The 17,149-nt window shown below is 43.1% G+C and overlaps 1 protein-coding gene across 1 annotated transcript in view; it reads left to right on the top strand.

Moving 5' to 3' along the window:
* LOC146785512 (uncharacterized) overlaps window positions 1-17,149 on the top strand; it is a 182,320-nt gene that overhangs the window by 21,173 nt on the left and 143,998 nt on the right. The gene's annotated exons all lie outside the window — the stretch shown is intronic.

Below are 17,149 nucleotides of genomic sequence, written 5' to 3'. Positions count from 1 at the left end.
GCCCCCTAATCCATTTCCATCACCTCCTTCATGGCTGGTTGACCGCCGCAGAACGACCGGCGGAAAGGGATATTGTAATCCCCACAGAGCTGCCCGACAGGCAACCCCATCATTCTGGGGATGGAGAGCATTCCGCCAGAAAATCGGAATCATTCCGACTGTCAGACCCGTGGCGGTCGGTCATTCCGACCGCCACTCATCTGCACGCCATTGCAATATAGTGGGCGGTAAACTTGGTTGCTATGGTGGGGAGACTCCCACCTATAGTCTGTCAGTGGTGGTCTCCACGCCATCATAATCAGGCCCTATGTCTCTTTTGATAGTTTTGAACAGGCTTTGGATTCAACAGTTGATAATGGATTTGATACTTTGGATATTTGGTGAGCTGCAGACTCTGGGTGAACTTTGGGATTTTACAACATAACAAGAGTTGAAGAAGGAAGTCAAGGTAGGAAACCCAACTTTTTAGCGGGATTTTGAAAAACTTTTTGAAAAATGCCACTTACATTGTTTTTAAAGTTGCAAAAAAGGCAAGTAAGATAGAATAGGTGTTAGTGATAGCAATGTAGTATGCGTGCAATATTGTCTAGGTAATCTGAAGCCACCATTAAAGAAAACTGATGAATTTGTTCCAATAGCCTCTTGGATATTTATTTTGTTCTTTTGGCAATTCGTGGGTTCAGACTACCAGTCAATGATTGCGCTATTCTAATTTCTTCGAAACTTTGCTCCCTCTTCAAAATTTCGAAGAAATGATAAATGTTTGGGGGAGGTTTTCGGATTGATTTATTGAAGGAGTTGTGCCATCCCTTTATGGCATTATTGGTCTTTGCTCCTCCCTCTAAGCAGATTGTGTAACAGTTCCACCATTGCACAGGAAATATTGTATTTCTCCTGCAACCTGACCTGCTTAGATGGCCAATCCATGTGTCCTCAAAGTAATTTAGTAGGGCATCCAATTTGTTGTCATTTGTAGTAAAATAGTCTGGTTCAGTAATTGATGTGCAGTATTCATCCACACAGTCAGGAGGAACAAGGCAGTTCGTTTTTTTTAAACCCCAATTGCAGTTAACTGTCTGATATGTAATCTTCAACATGGGGGCCTATTATGATGTCAGGCGGATGCCGCCTTGGAAATGGGACCAATCGGCCTCCGGTTGGCGGTCCAGACCGCCTGATTAGGTTGCAACTGAAAATTGTTTGGTCGCATTCTGACATTTCCCTATGGGGGCATGTGTTATGGCCGTACATGCTCCCATAGGGAAATGGGAGGTGGTGTTAATCCCTGCACCCTGTGGCAGGCAAATCAAGGTTCCTGCCACGGGGTTCAGGAATTAAGAGGGGGCACCCTCGGCCACCAACCGGAGGCCCACCAAGGAAGTGGGGCTTTGCTAGGGGCCCCCATTTTTGCTCTCCAACAGGCTTTCCATGTCAGAGAGCCCGATATGGTAAGCCTACCAGAGATCAAGTATGGTAATCCCCAGGGCGGAAAGGGATTACTTGCTGACCTCCAACTGGCCAAAGGGCTCAATGAGCCAGTCGGAAGCCAGCCTGAATGACCGGCCAGTTTAAATTCCAACTGGCTGATTCATAATCAGCTGGTCAAAATTGAAACCGTCAATGGCAGTCAGAAAGCCTCTGACCAAAGGTTGGAGGTTTTCCAACTGCCATAATAGTAAGCCCCTAAGGATATTTTTTGAATTTTTCTCCTATACGCCTGTGAAAAGTGAAAAAAACATCCTTGAATTTGGGTTGCAGGATACATTTTGGTTATGGTGTTAATCATTGATCATTCAAAATCAATCATGACTTTTCTAGGACTTTTATTTTGTGTTTTAGATTTTAGCACTGTTAACAATTCATTGTAAGTTGAGGTTTGCTTATCAGGGAGTAAACTGTATACTAAGGGATCTGCAGTGTTATTATGTGGGCGTAAATAGTGTATATTTGGGTGAATGGATGGGGAGTGGATTTAAAAATCCCATCCATCATGCAAATATCACTAGTCTCCAATTGTACAAAGTTAGGGAGTGTGCTAAAGGTTAGAATTATTTTCTGAGGACTTTTGTTGTCATGCAAAAGAAAGGTTTCATTAGTAACAGTAACAGTTAGTTCAGGAAGAATGTTAATATCAGAGTATGTCTGGGGTGTTACACGCTGGGGATTACTTGCGTATTTTTTTCTCTGAATAATTATGCGTAAATTTGGGATTGTGGGCATACAGCTCTCTACATGTATAGGAATGTGTTGGAATACCTCCCTCAAAACTGTACCACAGGGTTCATTGGAGGTGGATGCAAGTTCTTTCATTTGGTGAATACTTTCTCTAACCTCGATCTCCAATGCAATGGCAGAGTGGTTGTGCTCTGTGGTCCTTGCAACAGTGTCACAAAGAGCACCCGCTCTGCCTGTGCAATGGGATGAGTAATACTGCATTCACCTCCAATGACTCCTGGGCTCTGTTAATCTCTCCTTACAATAAATATAGCTACCGTGCTTTAGAAGTTAATTTCCTCTTTGGGATTTCACATAGGTAGCTTGTCTTTCTGATGCCATTATGTATATGACTGTAAAAGAGGGAAGAAAAAGATTTTTTGTGTAATATTTTTAAAATTAACGTTTAGTGGCTTATTTCAATGTCAGTCGGAGTTGCCTCCGACTGACACTGACACCGTCTCGGGATCGACCATCCTCCAGCTGGCGGTTCCGATCGCCTGTCTATGATGCGACTCAACACTGTTTCCTTTGGTAGCTTGTATCACTGCAGTTTTTATGTGCCTATTAAATTTGAAATTGTGTATTGAATACGACCTGCAAAAAAATGGTTAATAGTTTATTGGCTGTGTATTGAGTTTTCTAAGAACATGCTGTTTATTACATCATTTGATTTAAATTTTGCCAGCTTTGATTTTTTTATTATGGTTGACTGTTCATTCCTGTTAAAGGATAAAGAGGCATTTCATATAGTTAAAGTAATATGCCTCAACTTAGTAAGGTTCCTTTGTTTGCTTGTTTGTCCTTTGCTGGTGCAGTTTGACATCTTCAACTGTGTTTGCTGATTTATTTTTTTGACTTCTGGGTTATGTTGGGTAGGTCTAGCAACCCTGCGGAGTTAGAATAGTAAGTTTGCCCCAAACCACTGACCAACTTCTTCTCTGAGATAGGCACCCTGCTGAGTCAGAATAGTAAGTTTGTCCCCCACCACTGTCCAGTACCTTCCCTGAGCAAAGCACCCTTTGGAGTAAGAATATTATTTATTCCCCCAACCACTGACCAGCATCTTCCCTGAGGCAAGTACATGGCAGAGTAAGAATAGTAATTTTGCCCCACACCACTGTCCAGCACCTTCCCTGAGGTAAACACTCAGCAGAGTTATAAGAGTAATGTTTGCCTCCCACAACTGACCAGCACCTTCCCTGAAGCCAACACCTGGTGGAGTCAAAATATAAATTTTGCGCCCCACCACTGACTAGCCACTTCCCAGAGGTAAGCATCCTGCTGAGTTGCAATAGTAGTTTTGTCTCAGACTACTGCCCAGCATCTTTCACAACATATATTATTTATTTAAAAATCTAACTTTAAAAAAAAACATTTTAGGTTATAAAATTACTTTAGCATAAAATTACTAATGGATTTCTTCCGCGATTTAAATGAGTTTTGGATCATGTATGTCTCTCTTCAAAGTCTGTGAATGCATTAGAAAAATAAAATAGAGATTTTGGTGTGAGCTTTTTTGTTAGCTTCAAATTAAATCTGATTTATGTTAAACATTCACTTACTTTTTTCAGAAGATGGGTACTGTTTTGCTGTATCTGTTTGTCCAAGATCTATGTATTTGATATATTTGACAAAAATATTTTTAGGTTTAGGTTTATTAATTTTATCTTTTTCTAAATGTGTTTTGTTTACAACTTTCACTTACTTCAGTCAATAGATGGCAGTATTTGAAGTTGAAACTCTCACAATGCCTCTGCTAATGCACATGTGTGTGGTCACCAGGGAAGTCAGTGTACCACTGAGAACAGAATGGTGGTCGACTGAAATTATATGTTTGTTTGGGGTTAACAAGAATTGAAAAGAAAATATGCATTGAATTCTATTTTTCCGCATGATTTAGAACCTGACAGAATGTTTATTTATTATGTTGTTTATAAAATGTTCTTTGAAACATTCCGTTTTCAGAATGGTCGCCATTTTGAGTAGATGATGGCTGGGCTGTTGTACCGGAAATAGTGGAAGGACACATATTTTTTATGTTTTGTTTGTATTTGCTGTTTTGCCCCAAAAATGTATTTAAAAAATTTGTTTTTGTTATATCCCGGAAAATTATTATTGTTAAAGATGTTTATAGAAGTATTGATTTTTTTTTACAACTTTCTTTCACACGTAATATCTGTCTACATTTAAAACAGTTTAATTATGCGTTGCAATGGTATTCGTTGTATTGCTATATTTAGTAATAGTATGCGTTGTAAAACATTTTCTATGTATCCTTATACACATGTGTTGTAATGGTTCTCATAAAAACAAGCATTGTAATGGTAATTATGTTGTAAAATCCGCGCTGTGAAAGTATGCGTTGTAATTGTATGCGTTGTAACGTCAACTATTTCATAAAATTGATGTGTCTCAGTACTTTCCAAGAGGCAGAGAACCTTTTGCGAGGGTCCTAAGCAGGAGAGCAAAAACTCCAACATCCTCTGGATTCAGTCTCTCTATACCTTAGTCAATCAGTAACACATCAATAAACACAACCATGTGGTCTCCATCTACCATGTGCTATGACACTAGGAATGAAGTAGTTGAAAACTTAAGGGACTGATTACGAGTTTGGTGGTGTGTGAGTGGGCCACCACATCGGTGCCCCACTCCACACCGTCAAACAGGACCGCCAGCCACCCGCCAGATTAGGAGTTTTCTCCTGGTCTGGCGGGCGGTCCTTTGGCGGTCACCCGGTGGTGCCTATTATAAAGGCACCACAATGGGAGCACCAAGGCCTGTTCCATCATGGCATGGACTGTGACGTAGGAACAGGCGGTGCATACACACGGGGGGGTACACCATGTGCCCCCCTGCATCCATCCCCAGGCCTTAAGGCAACATGGGGCCCTGTAGGGCCCCCGTTGTCTCCTTACTGCTACCCTTTTCATGGCAGACACACCGCCATGAAATGGGTGGATGTGAGGAAACTTGTAATATGCTTGGCAGTGCCGCAATGGCCAGCATATTGCGGCCTCATATCACTGCAACACAGCTGAGGGATCACAGATCCCTGGTAGTTGCAGAAGTCCTTTGGTGGTCCAAATGCCAAACTCGTAACAGGGCGGTCGGACTACTGGTGCGGAGGTGCCCGCACCGCCACCGTGGCTACGGCGGTCCATTGGATATAATCAGACCTTTAAGCAACTGGAGACTTGAATCTAGAATTCTGCATCCTAAGTTACTCTAATTATATGATATTGGCAACTTCACTTTGTTAGTGAATTGATTTTGCAGTGTATGCTTTGCATACTAATCCATAGAGAATGAACATCCCTGTCCATGATTATTGAATCAACAAGAAGTATCACATGGGGAAGAAAGGGGAAATATAGCTCAGGGAAAGCCGGTAATATGAAGCATGGACATTCACTGCAGTCTTAAGCTGTGAAGTAACATTTGTTTCTTAGTCTTGGAAGCAAAGTAATCATTTTCTGATTGCGTATTCATGCAGTGGCGGTGCGTCCATTGGGGGCGTTGGGGCGTTGCCCCACTAAGCTGGAACAGCCCCACGCCACAATGGATGCACCACCACAGCAGCTTCTGTCACTGTGGTTGAATAAAAAAAATTCGCAGCCGAGCATCGTCGCAGTCTGTGCCTGGGTCGGTGTGGGGGCGGGGCTGGGCTGCTGCTGACGTCACGTGGATAGCGGTGCGCAGCAGTCCAGCGGACAGTACAGTGGTGGGCAATGCGCATGTCATGTTTTGGGCTCTATTCTGGGATCCTGGCCCGAACATGCGCAGATGTGTGTGTGTGGCACTTGAAACTTTTGACCACTACACGACGTGACTGGGACCCGAGGGTGCTTCTCCTAACGCAGGCCCCCGGGTCTCATTATGGGCAGGGACTAACCCTGCTCTTAAACCAATTATGGCGCTGCTGGCACAGTGGCGCTGGTAATACAGCGCCAGGATTGGCTGAGTTTATTCACCGCGGTCCTGCAGCAGTTGGAGTGAGTCATGGTGCGCCATGCGTATGGTATGGCCAATCACACTGCGGCAATGTGAAGCCATGCAGTAGTGATTGGCCATTCCAGTCTCTACGCTGTTCGGCGCACCACGTCACCGTGCCAGTGCCTGTTGTTGCCTGCCACACGAGACGGAGACGACACGACCACGAGGTGCGAGGCGAGGACTGAGAGTCACGGTCACCATCAGAGACAGACAGAGTCAGACGACGAGCAGAGACGAGACACACACAGTCAGTGCCGGAACCAGCAGCGAGTCAGTCAGTTTTTGACTCTAGTATGTATCACGACGACTATGATTGTGGAGGCTTAAGTTTTTGTATTTTTTATGTAATGTGTTGTTCGTGTAGCCCTTTCGACTGAGGCCCAGTCCCTGACCTGACCCTTTACATAAGAACCCCTCCTCACTTGCACTTACCACCAGGCCATGAGGCCAGCACTATTCACGTCACGCCTTGTTGTGCGGAGTTGCGGACAGCCCCGAGCACCTTTGCCGCTTTGCGCAGTTACTATATTGCGCAGTAACATCTTTTACACGAAGGCATTCATGTGGGAATTGTGTGCCTTCTTATTAATTGAAAAACAAGGATTGTAAATGAAATTTTTGAAAATGGCTGGCTGAACCCAGATGTTTCCTCACTTCACTCATGGTCAGCGGTCAAATTGCATCCAAATGCCCCGCTAAATTGATATTTTTGTGTGCAGGTTTTTTCTTCCTCATATTGAAAAGTTGATGTATGGAGCGCGCGGGAGTGTGCCAAAGCTCCATGGCGCTGAAAAGGGTATTTATTTGTCAACCAGTTTTTCCTTCCTCTGGGTCGGGGGGGTTGGGAGCGACTGAGTATGTGTGTCTCAGTCCGAGACACATGAGTGCTGAAACCAATCTTGGCATTTCGGAGGGAGCCCCTATAATCACGGGTTGCAACTTGTCATGATTCTATAGTATTACAAATGGAAAGAAATTGGCACGGGAGGTGTATGCAGTGATCTTACAAAATATATAGATGCCACAGGCGATAAATGCATTAGCCGTATTTGAAAATCATGGAAACTCGCCCGTTAAGAAATGCACGTACTTTGCCGGAAACTTGACAGCTCTTGTGCCAAGCAGCTATAAATAAGTCAGAAGGGTCTTTTTTAGTCGGCGAATTTGCCTCCTCGTGTTTATGTTTCGTAAACGTATCACTTTTAATCAGTTTTTTTTAATTGCCACGAGGGAGTGGGTCCCTCCCCCCTTAAAATAGTCTGGTCCCGGTCCGTCTAGTGCTGGTGCCCCGAGAGGGGTATTTTATTTCTCGTGATGTGGACGTACATGCTCACTGCGGCCTTGTGGTCTGTTTGACGTATGCTGCCCACAGCTCAGCTTCCAATCAGAACATGATGTGCACAAGGCCGCGGTTCGCACACAGGCGAGGCCAAGCGACGAGCTACTGAGACGACTTTAAAAACTGCAAATATATATGAACTTTCCTTCGCTTTGCCGCGTTCAAAGAGTAATTAAAATAACAGCATCCTACATGTTATTGTTATTATTTTAAATATGAATTGCCTCTTGCGTTTGGCTATGTGTGTTACACAATGCATGTGTGATGGAAATCCTTAGTTTCTGGCATGTAAGGGGGGTGCGTTGCAGCACATTTCATGATTTCACAGTAGAGATAAAAAAGGATGTAGAAAGGAATGGTGAAGGGGGGGCAAAAGAAGAGACAGGGGAGAGAAAAGAGCGTATGAAGTGCACAGGTGAGAGACTACAAGACAGAGAGGGGTGAGATGGGGTAGGACAAGGTCAATAAGATGAAGAGGAAGAGGAAGGAAGAAAGCAATTACGAGGGAGTAGAATGAGGAGCACGCGAGAGGAAGAGAGAAGAGAGGCGAAGAAAGGGAAATGTTGCTATACATGTACTGTAAATGCAGAGATGAGAGGAAGTGTGAACGAGTGGTCTATTTATTTTATTCCTTGCCCCTTTCCTTCCTCACAGTGAGGAAGGAAAGGGGCAAGGAATAAAATAAATAGAGAAGGAGGGGAGACAAGAAAATGGAAATACAATGGAACGGAGGGAATTTCTCAACAATTTAATTTCAAGCCTATGGTCAGCATTTTTTGCATGTTTAAGCGGGAACCTGTTTTAATTTTTTTCTTCTCAAGTGTTGTATGCTAAAACACTGCTTCAGCAAAGTTCTTCCCAGTGGACCACCTTATTTATTTGATAAGATAACGCAGGCTGCAGCGCACACCACACACCAGAGTCTTAGATTCCCTCATGAATGCTGCCTGTGCAGTGCCACCCTTCTGTCTACAGTACAGTCTACTGTCTGATGTTGTTGCACCAAGGATATTGCTAATGTTTTTCCTAGAGAGAGATCAGAGTTTTGTGTAATGGAAGTTTTGACTCATGGAAAGGTAGCGCAGAACTTCAGAAGGTTAATGTGCCTGCAGCTGCAAAGAACATGTACGTGAAGCAGATCACAAAATGCACATGATGTAAATAGGTCAGTGAGTCACTGCATTTGTCAGAGAGATCATTTTGTTACTTGAAGTTTGTAAGTTGTTATCCTAACATACAACAGTGAGCTATTATTAACTGTCATCTAAGAGCTGCATGCAAACTGCAAGCAGGTAAAAATTGTAGCGTTATGTTTTCCCCCCTCAGTCTTTGTTTGATTACCCTGGTTATACTGAATAAGCAGCTACCTATGTTATATGACATGATCTCTTTATTACTGTAATAACTGCACTTTCTTCATTGCTTTATTAACCTTTCTCAAATTTGCTTGAAAATGCACCATTTTTCCACTCTTTTTTCAAAATGTTCTCGGGGGGGGGAAACCCACCCGAACCCCCCTTAGGTTGTTCGGGCTCACTCGCTACGCTCGCTCGCTATGCTGAAGTATGCCAAACATTTTACGCCTCACCACTTTCAAATGTCACCGTCCGCCACTGTATTCATGTCTTCATTTACTGAAGTCGGTTAGAGTCATTTTTGTATTCAAGTCCGTTGGGATTAAAAACTGAACAAAGGTTGTAAAAATTCTAAGCACTTCTATAAGGAGGCGGGAGGTTTCCTGGGCTGGATGGATGTTGCTGTTCCAGAAGGACTAACCTATGGAGACGAGGTGGATGTCAGCCTCACTGACAAACTGAAGGTACTTCTCTGAAGTCATATAACAGTTGAGATCCATACATGCTGAGTTTTGGCAGGAATTACTCTGAGAATGAGGGTGATGGGGGAGAGAGGCACTTATCCCCAGTCCCCTTACCTGTTACACGAAGAATAGGACTGTGCGTGCTCCCTGACAGCAGTGATGCACTAAAACACTCCGCTCACCTGCATTCACAACCTTGGATGATGTCTGGGGATGGAACAGCAACAGTGTGAGTCCTTGATGTACCACTGCAGCCTACCTGTGACTGCTTCACTGAGGCTGTTCATCCTATAGACTGACTGAACCTGAGACATATTTTTCTGCATAGTCAGGGGTAGACTACATGTATAGATTTTTCTTAACCCATAATACAGCTTCAGAGCAGAGTAATCGTTTACCTGCCACTCGGTAAATTCTTGTTTAAATTGAAACATACACGATGACGCACACAGTTCCATGTTAGGTGAAGTCCAACAAAATTGTTCCTTTGTAACAAAATGTTCCCAAGTACACAAATACTTTTTATGCAAAGGGCTCTGACAACCACTGGGTCTGGCTCGTGATCTATAAAATTGCAAAAATAAAAAAAATTAAAATGGTCTTTCCGGAAGGAGCAGAGGCACATTGTGTATAAAGGAATAAAAAGAAGTAAATAATCTAAAAAATATCACGGTAGATGAATATATAAAATATCGGGAAGGTGCAGCGCTTTAAGGAGCGTCGAACCACCAGGAAACAGTTTACCAGCCAATAGGAAAAACAAGATCTGCCGTTCGGCGTGAGATGAAATGGAATTTCGAAATATAGGTTTCTGGATGCATTTGTATTTTTTATTGTACTATAGATCTTTAACATCATTAAAACATCGTGGCACTAAACAGAAGCTGATAGTATCATTTGCTGTAGGCAAACGTACTTTGAGGTACAAATCGGGAAGGAGACCGTTCAGCAAATTCATCACAAATAATAAGGTACACTGTTGTTCACCATTGAGCTTTTGTTATCTAAAAAAAAAAAAAAAAGAACATTTGAATACAATTATGCTATACGAAGCATAACTTGGACAACCATGTAATAATGTGACTTGGTAGAGACTTTATAGTTTTAAAACACTTTAGTGAACTTTGCTATCCTCCTCTGCTATTTCAGAAATGCAAAGTCTTTGACTGAAAAAAGAAAAGCAGGTTGGCAAATGGTCAGTGGAGTGTGTTAAAAATGCCTGCGAAGTGTCACATTTATGGGATCCATGGAAACGCACACGTTATGGGAGAAAATACATTTTTAGTCATAGCATTAAGTGGTGGCCATACAATGATCTGGGTTGGGAGACACTGCACAGGTGCAGGAGGTGGCCAGCCTGTAGCATGTGCAATACAGACAATTGTGCTCTGCTTCAGTGCTATCACCTTCTGCTGGCTTGAGCTGAAGCTGCTTTATTATCTGGGTGATTGAAGTTGTGGACATCCAATTATAAAGAAGCTCAACTTATGACAGCACCTTCCCATCCCACCTATGCACCCACCACTCCAAGAAGATCAAACAGCAACACAGGTCCAGTCAGGGTCGACCTTACAGATAACAGAAGCTGTTGTAGGGCTGCCTGGGCCCCCATGTCCCTCTGGGCCCGGCGCATCGGCACATCCCTGATTGCAGCAGGAGAAAAGATCTGCCAATGAAATGGTCGAGTATGCAGCTAAAGACACCACACTTACAGGTTATGGCAGGGTTGTAACTTGTTGGTAGTCTAGAGAGACACAGGAGAAAAATTCAGAATTGTCCACATGTGATGTGATGCTATCACCTACAACCGCCTCTCAGACCGTTCGGTGGCAGTCTGAGCGGCGGCTGTAGGTGATATCGGCAGTAGCCAATCCTTGATGAATGTTTGACTACAGGATGGCACATCCCGCCAGAAACGCATGATCCCTGAACCACTCAACAGTAGGGTACTTCTGAATTAGAATTTATATTTTCAGGTGAGAACCTTAGGCCTCATAAATGTGCATGGAGTGCAAGTATAGGGAGGCAGGGATAGATATTCAGCCCCAACGAAGGCCCCAGACCCATACGGGCTCTTGGCGAGGGCCAATACATGCTGGCAAAAATCAGGGGAAATTGAGACACAAATGCTCAATTAAAGTGCTGTAATTGTTTTTATTCATGTCCACGGTGTCCTACAAATAAAAAGGCATTCTTTTTAGGTATACCACAAGGCATTTTTAGCATTTTCACCTTCCTGGATCCCTGCTTCCTCCGGACAAATACTTTGTATAAGAACTCCCAAAGTTGGTAGAGTCCACCCTGGTGGTACCACCCTACCAAGGTGTGGAGGGGAACTGATGATGAAGCATGACACTATTTAGTGGGTGAGGCGTCTATTCCAAAATCTTTGGATGTCTTGGTGGGAATTAAAAATGTTTCTTTCCTCCTTGTTTTGTTCCGCTTTGCCTAGTTGCTCTATTGAGTATGGAATGCGTTTACACTAACCACAGCCACTGGTTTCCAATCGGGTGTTCCAGAAATGTTCTCATATTGACCAGCTCTCATAGACTCTAACTTAAACAGAACCTCTTCTATAATCCAAATGAAGACACAACAGGCAAAAATTGATTATAATCTCGTACAACTGATCCCTTAACCTCCTGACCCATCTGTCCATCTCAGCCTTGGATAAGCTAACACTACAACAGGAGCCTATATAATTATGCAATGCCTTATATGAACTGGATGTTCCACATGAAGGCATTGTATACCATAGCCATACATTATTTCTAAGGGGCTATAACCATTCAGACACCCATCCACAACATACCACACCAAGCAAAAGTAGAGCAACACGGGATAGACAGCATGCAGGCAAACATGCATAATGCAGTCCGTCAGCTATGGAGCTTCCCCCACATTATGGGTCACAGTCAAACAAGACAATCCGGGCAGTAGGCACTTCAGAGCACAAAATATAAAGAAACTGATAGTAAGACAAAAACAAGAATTTCAGGTCCTTCACCTCCTCCCAAGAACAAGTTACAACACAATACCATCCACTCCTCATCAGACAACTCACAACCCATAGTAACAGTAGGACAGCTAGGCCAGGGGTCTGCAACCTTTTTTTGCAGTAAGAGCTACTTATGTATAATGAAAATTATCCCAAGCTAATAATAAGTGTTGTCACAGTGACCTAATCAGTCAAGATTACTTAAGTGACTACCATACACAAGGCTAGTAACATTGATCACCTCAGCTCATCAGCCATGGTTGCCAGCAGTAATGTAAAAAAGGCTTTGTCAATGTGGAATCCCTTTGTTTGGGTAATACATAACAGCCATAGCTGCAATGACCCTGGCACAAGTTAATGTATCAGCAATAAGTCTATACAACCCTGCATGATTTATCACTCAAATATCAAAGTTCAACATATTTTGGAAATTTGACCGCAAGCATCAGATTATGAGTTCTGAAATTACACACACATTTGCATTTTAAATGCAAGCTTTTCAGCTTTGGGATACATATATTAATTCAAACAAGCAAAATATACCAATTTAGTAGTCTGGGCTGCACACAGGAGAACTAACAATAAGTTCCTGAAGAGCCACTGGTAGCTGATAAGCTACTTGTTAGTGAAGCCTGGACTAGACAATTTATTCAACTATATTGGCAGCAACTGTGGAATTAAATTAGAGCGAATAAGTGTGATGCACAAATTCAAGTGCTCACATTAAGTGCCGTGCTGCGTGTCCCTTGTTAATAACAACAGAAGCAAGATAATCTGATACAGACTTAGAAAAAAATGCTCACAAGGTCAAAGGGATAGTTTTAGAGAAGATCAGCCCAACACCTCTTTCATTACAAGGTTACACTTCTCCACTCACTGTAGGGGAGGCACATTATAGCAGTACTTGTTGGCCAATAATCGAAGATTCTGCTCGATTCAATGAGAAGCTACAGTCACTGGAAAAGGAGTCTCTTGCCCCCTAATTCTTCACCCGAACCAGTGTAATAATGTTGGCCTTTTATTTCTCGATCTAACTTTAGGTGAAGTGTTGCTCCGCTCATTTTCCCCTACTCCATCTACTGGTCTAGTTGTGCCTCAATCAACTTGCTTCCTCGTGAATCCTTTGGAGAAGAAAAGAACCGTGTAGGTCTTGAATGATTTTCATTTACACTGGAAACATCAGCATTTACTTCTTTCCAATTTAATTGAGTTGGTTTTATGCCTGTTGAAAGATGCTTGTAGCTGGGGTACCGCAATGCATAAAAATGCATGTTTTTCGAGGTTTTCTTTCAAAAGCAGCCATTCTTTTCCTCTGTTTGCCAAATCCGATTTTATGTGTAATGTTTAATTTTGCATTTGAAAAGTATTTTTGCTCAAATTCGTTCTTTTGGTCTAAACGTTTATTAATGTGCTGTTTCAAAAGAGTTTTGCTGCTGAAAAAATATTTCCTTACATGTGCTATGCTTTGAAAGTCCTTTGTTAAAGATGGCCACTTTTTCTAACTGAATGTTTTTGTGAAGAAAAGTTTCAGGTCTCAACACAGATGTTTCCTGAAGTGGCCACTGGGAAAATTTTGATTGGCAAGCTGGCTCAATTGTTTTAAGATTGAAAAGCTAGGCCTTGTTGAAAAGCTGGGCTCATTTTGCTTTCAAACTTCGGACGAGATTTTCCTGATTCACCCCCATGACTGGGTATATATGCAGGTTTGTAATTGTAATTGCATTGATATAGCGCTTACTACCCCTGATGATGCATCAAAGCGCTATTTCGGCGAGTCGCACGCTACTCTGGAACCCAAAAAGGAATAGTGTTGAATTAGTATATTTTCTAAAAGGAAATGTAGTCATACTTTTTCATTGATTGCTAAATCCATTTTCTGTGTGATATTGTAAGATTTTGCACTTGGAAAGTGTGATTTTTTTTTGGCTTAAATTACAGTGGTGTTAATGCGACAGAGGGTTTTGTGTGAATATTTAAAATCGCTTTTTTGGTTTGACAAATGTGCTGTTTTAAAAGTGTTTGGCTGTTGTTTAAGCATTTCGTTATGACTGCTATTTTTTGAAGTTGCTTTTTCAAAGATGGCCACTGCTGTTAGCTAAATGTCTTTATGAAGAGAGGATTCCAGAAATGGACACTGGGCAAGCTTTATACAGGCTACCCTGATCCATCTAAGTATGTCATTGGAAATGGTGTCCTGCGGTTTAGAGCGTCTTGGGTAAAGGGCAACTTCTTGAAGCAACTACTTTCTTTGCGCCTCTTAGGACCTTAATGGGCTTTGGGCCAAAAAACATACTCCTAGAATGGCTAGTCATTCTGCTACCAGCCAGAAAGGAAAAGAAAACCCATTGTCAGCTCTATAAAACGCAATCTGCATGTGCCACCCAGCAGGAGTGTGGTAATGTACAACCTTTTCTAACAGTAAACATACTTGTGTTACATTAGTTTAGAGACCATAAGCTCTTCTGTTACTTTTTGGCAGGCACATTTGACATTTATCTGGCTGCCTGTAACCAATGCATGCCATGAGCTTCCCTATCACTCCTTGGTAGACTCAGCATTCTTTATTCTGGCAATTTGTAACCAGTGAGAGTCATGTGCTACTCAAGTGTCGGTCCTCGAAACTGTATTTGTCTTACATGCTGACTGCTTGTAACCACTGCATGCTGAAGGTGGGTCCTCTATTACTCTTGGGCTGACCCTAGAAAGCAAAGGCTGAAATCTGCCTGCCGCTGCTAACTGTTTAAAAGGGGTGATTGTCAGTTACTATCTGGGCATTTGGTTATAGCCAAAATTGCCCTTTTTTCCCTGAGTCGTCCTTTCACGTCTTACTTCCTAATTGTTCCTAACACACTCTTCCGAAAGGCACTACTAGATGTCACCTCAGCAGACTAATGTGTCTTCTTAAAGATTCAATACATCTTGAGTTATACTACAGATCATCTACCTTGGTTTTGCTATCTTATTTGACTAAACCTCATGGTGTCTACTGCTTGTTTAGCACTGGCCCAGAGGTTAGGATTATATTGTTGATTTGATTTGATTGTATTTTGATTTGAGCATTTATAAAGCGCACTATTGCCTATGAGTGTCTAGGCGCTAATACCCGAAAGTACAGCAAGGTTGCCAATGAGACTGAGTATGAAGAGTTAGTTGGAGAAGTGCCAGGTTTTTAGTGCTTTCCTGAAGACTAGAAGTGTTGGGCTGTTCTTTATGCTGGCTGGGAGCAAGTTCCAGATTTTGACAGACCCTACCAAAAAACTTCTTCCACCCCAACGAGCTTTCTAAAACCTGGGTGGTTGTAAAAGTTTGCAGTGAGCAGATCTTAGGTATCGGGCGGTCTGTACCAATTCAGTTGGTTCTTCAGGTAGTGAGGCCCGACCCGTGCAATGCCTTAAACGCTAGGCATTGGGATTTGAATTTGATCCTCTTGTGCACTGGGAGCCAGTGCAGTGTACTCAGCTTGTGAGAGACTGGCAGAAATTTTGGGATATCCAGCAGCAGTCTGGCTGCCCATTTTGAAGATGCTGCAGCTTTTGAAGGTGCTGCGATTCGATACCTAAATATAGTCCATTACCGTAGTCCAATCTGGACTTTGAAGGTGTCCGGAGGACTGAAGGGGTGAACTTTCCTGATAATCTTTAAGATAGAGAAGATGGATGAAGTGAGGGAACTAATCTGGTTTTTGAAAGTCAGTTTATCGTCAAAGATAAAACCTAGATTTGTTGCCTTTTGCACAGGGACTGGAAGGTCTCTCAGACTGGGAGGCCACCATCTAGGTGACCAAAAGGAGGTATATGTACCCAACAGGAGAAGCGCCTTCTTTTCACCATTCAGTTTCAAGTACTTAGAACTCATCCACTGGTTGACCTGGGTCATGCAGAGATTAAAACGATCCGCTGTCTCTTCAATGTTGCTGGATACTGACACTACTAGCTGGGTATCGCTCAGCATGAAAGACCGCTGAGAAGCCGAACTGCCTGATGATTTTAGCCACAGGGGAAACATATAGATTAAACAACATAGGGCTTAAGGCCGAGCCCTGCGGCACCCCCACAAGGGCACGTAAACTGTTCAGATGAGAAGGCTCCAGCCTCTACTGATTGAGCCCTATCAGAAAGGAAGGAGGACAGCAGCTTAAGGGCAGTGCCTCTGATTCCTAATTCTGAGAGCCTGTTCTTGTGTTGACACGCACTTCGGTCATGAATCCCCCTGTGCTCGCTGTGCCAGCAGACCCCAACTTGCACTGTTTTATCAGCATTAACTTTCCAATCCTGTATTTCAGAGGCACTATCACCAGGGCACCGCTTAACGCCTTGAACACTGGATACCCCCCAAAGTTTCTTACCACACACACAGGCATCTCAGGTAGGGCAAGAGAGTCCAGGACCACCAGCAGGTCAGTCCCCCCTCCTGCCATCCCGGAGCCCCCATTGAATTCTCACCCAGTTCTAGGGGTGATCCAGTCAATAACTTAGCAACTGTGTGATTCAATTTCTTCACTGATCTGTTCACCGCTTGCAAAGGTGCGCCCTTGGCCCAAACATGACGTGGAATTACCTCTGACCAAAACATAACCTTGCCTGGCAGGAGGTTCCTTACTCGTTCAAATAAAATACTGTAACCAGCATGAATTGGTGGCCTCTGGTCAAGAGGTCAGCCATGAAGTGGACCAGTAACCCTGACTGGGGCCGACCGACTGACTGGGAATACCTAGTCATGGGGCCACCGGAAATTAACTCCTATGGCCCTTGAAGGTTTCTACCCTCTGTGTTCAGAACTA

The sequence above is a fragment of the Triturus cristatus genome, chromosome 11, assembly GCF_964204655.1.
Source record: "Triturus cristatus chromosome 11, aTriCri1.1, whole genome shotgun sequence".
In the NCBI taxonomy this organism is placed as follows: Eukaryota; Metazoa; Chordata; class Amphibia; order Caudata; family Salamandridae; genus Triturus; species Triturus cristatus.
This window is presented reverse-complemented; position numbering and strand designations above follow the sequence as displayed.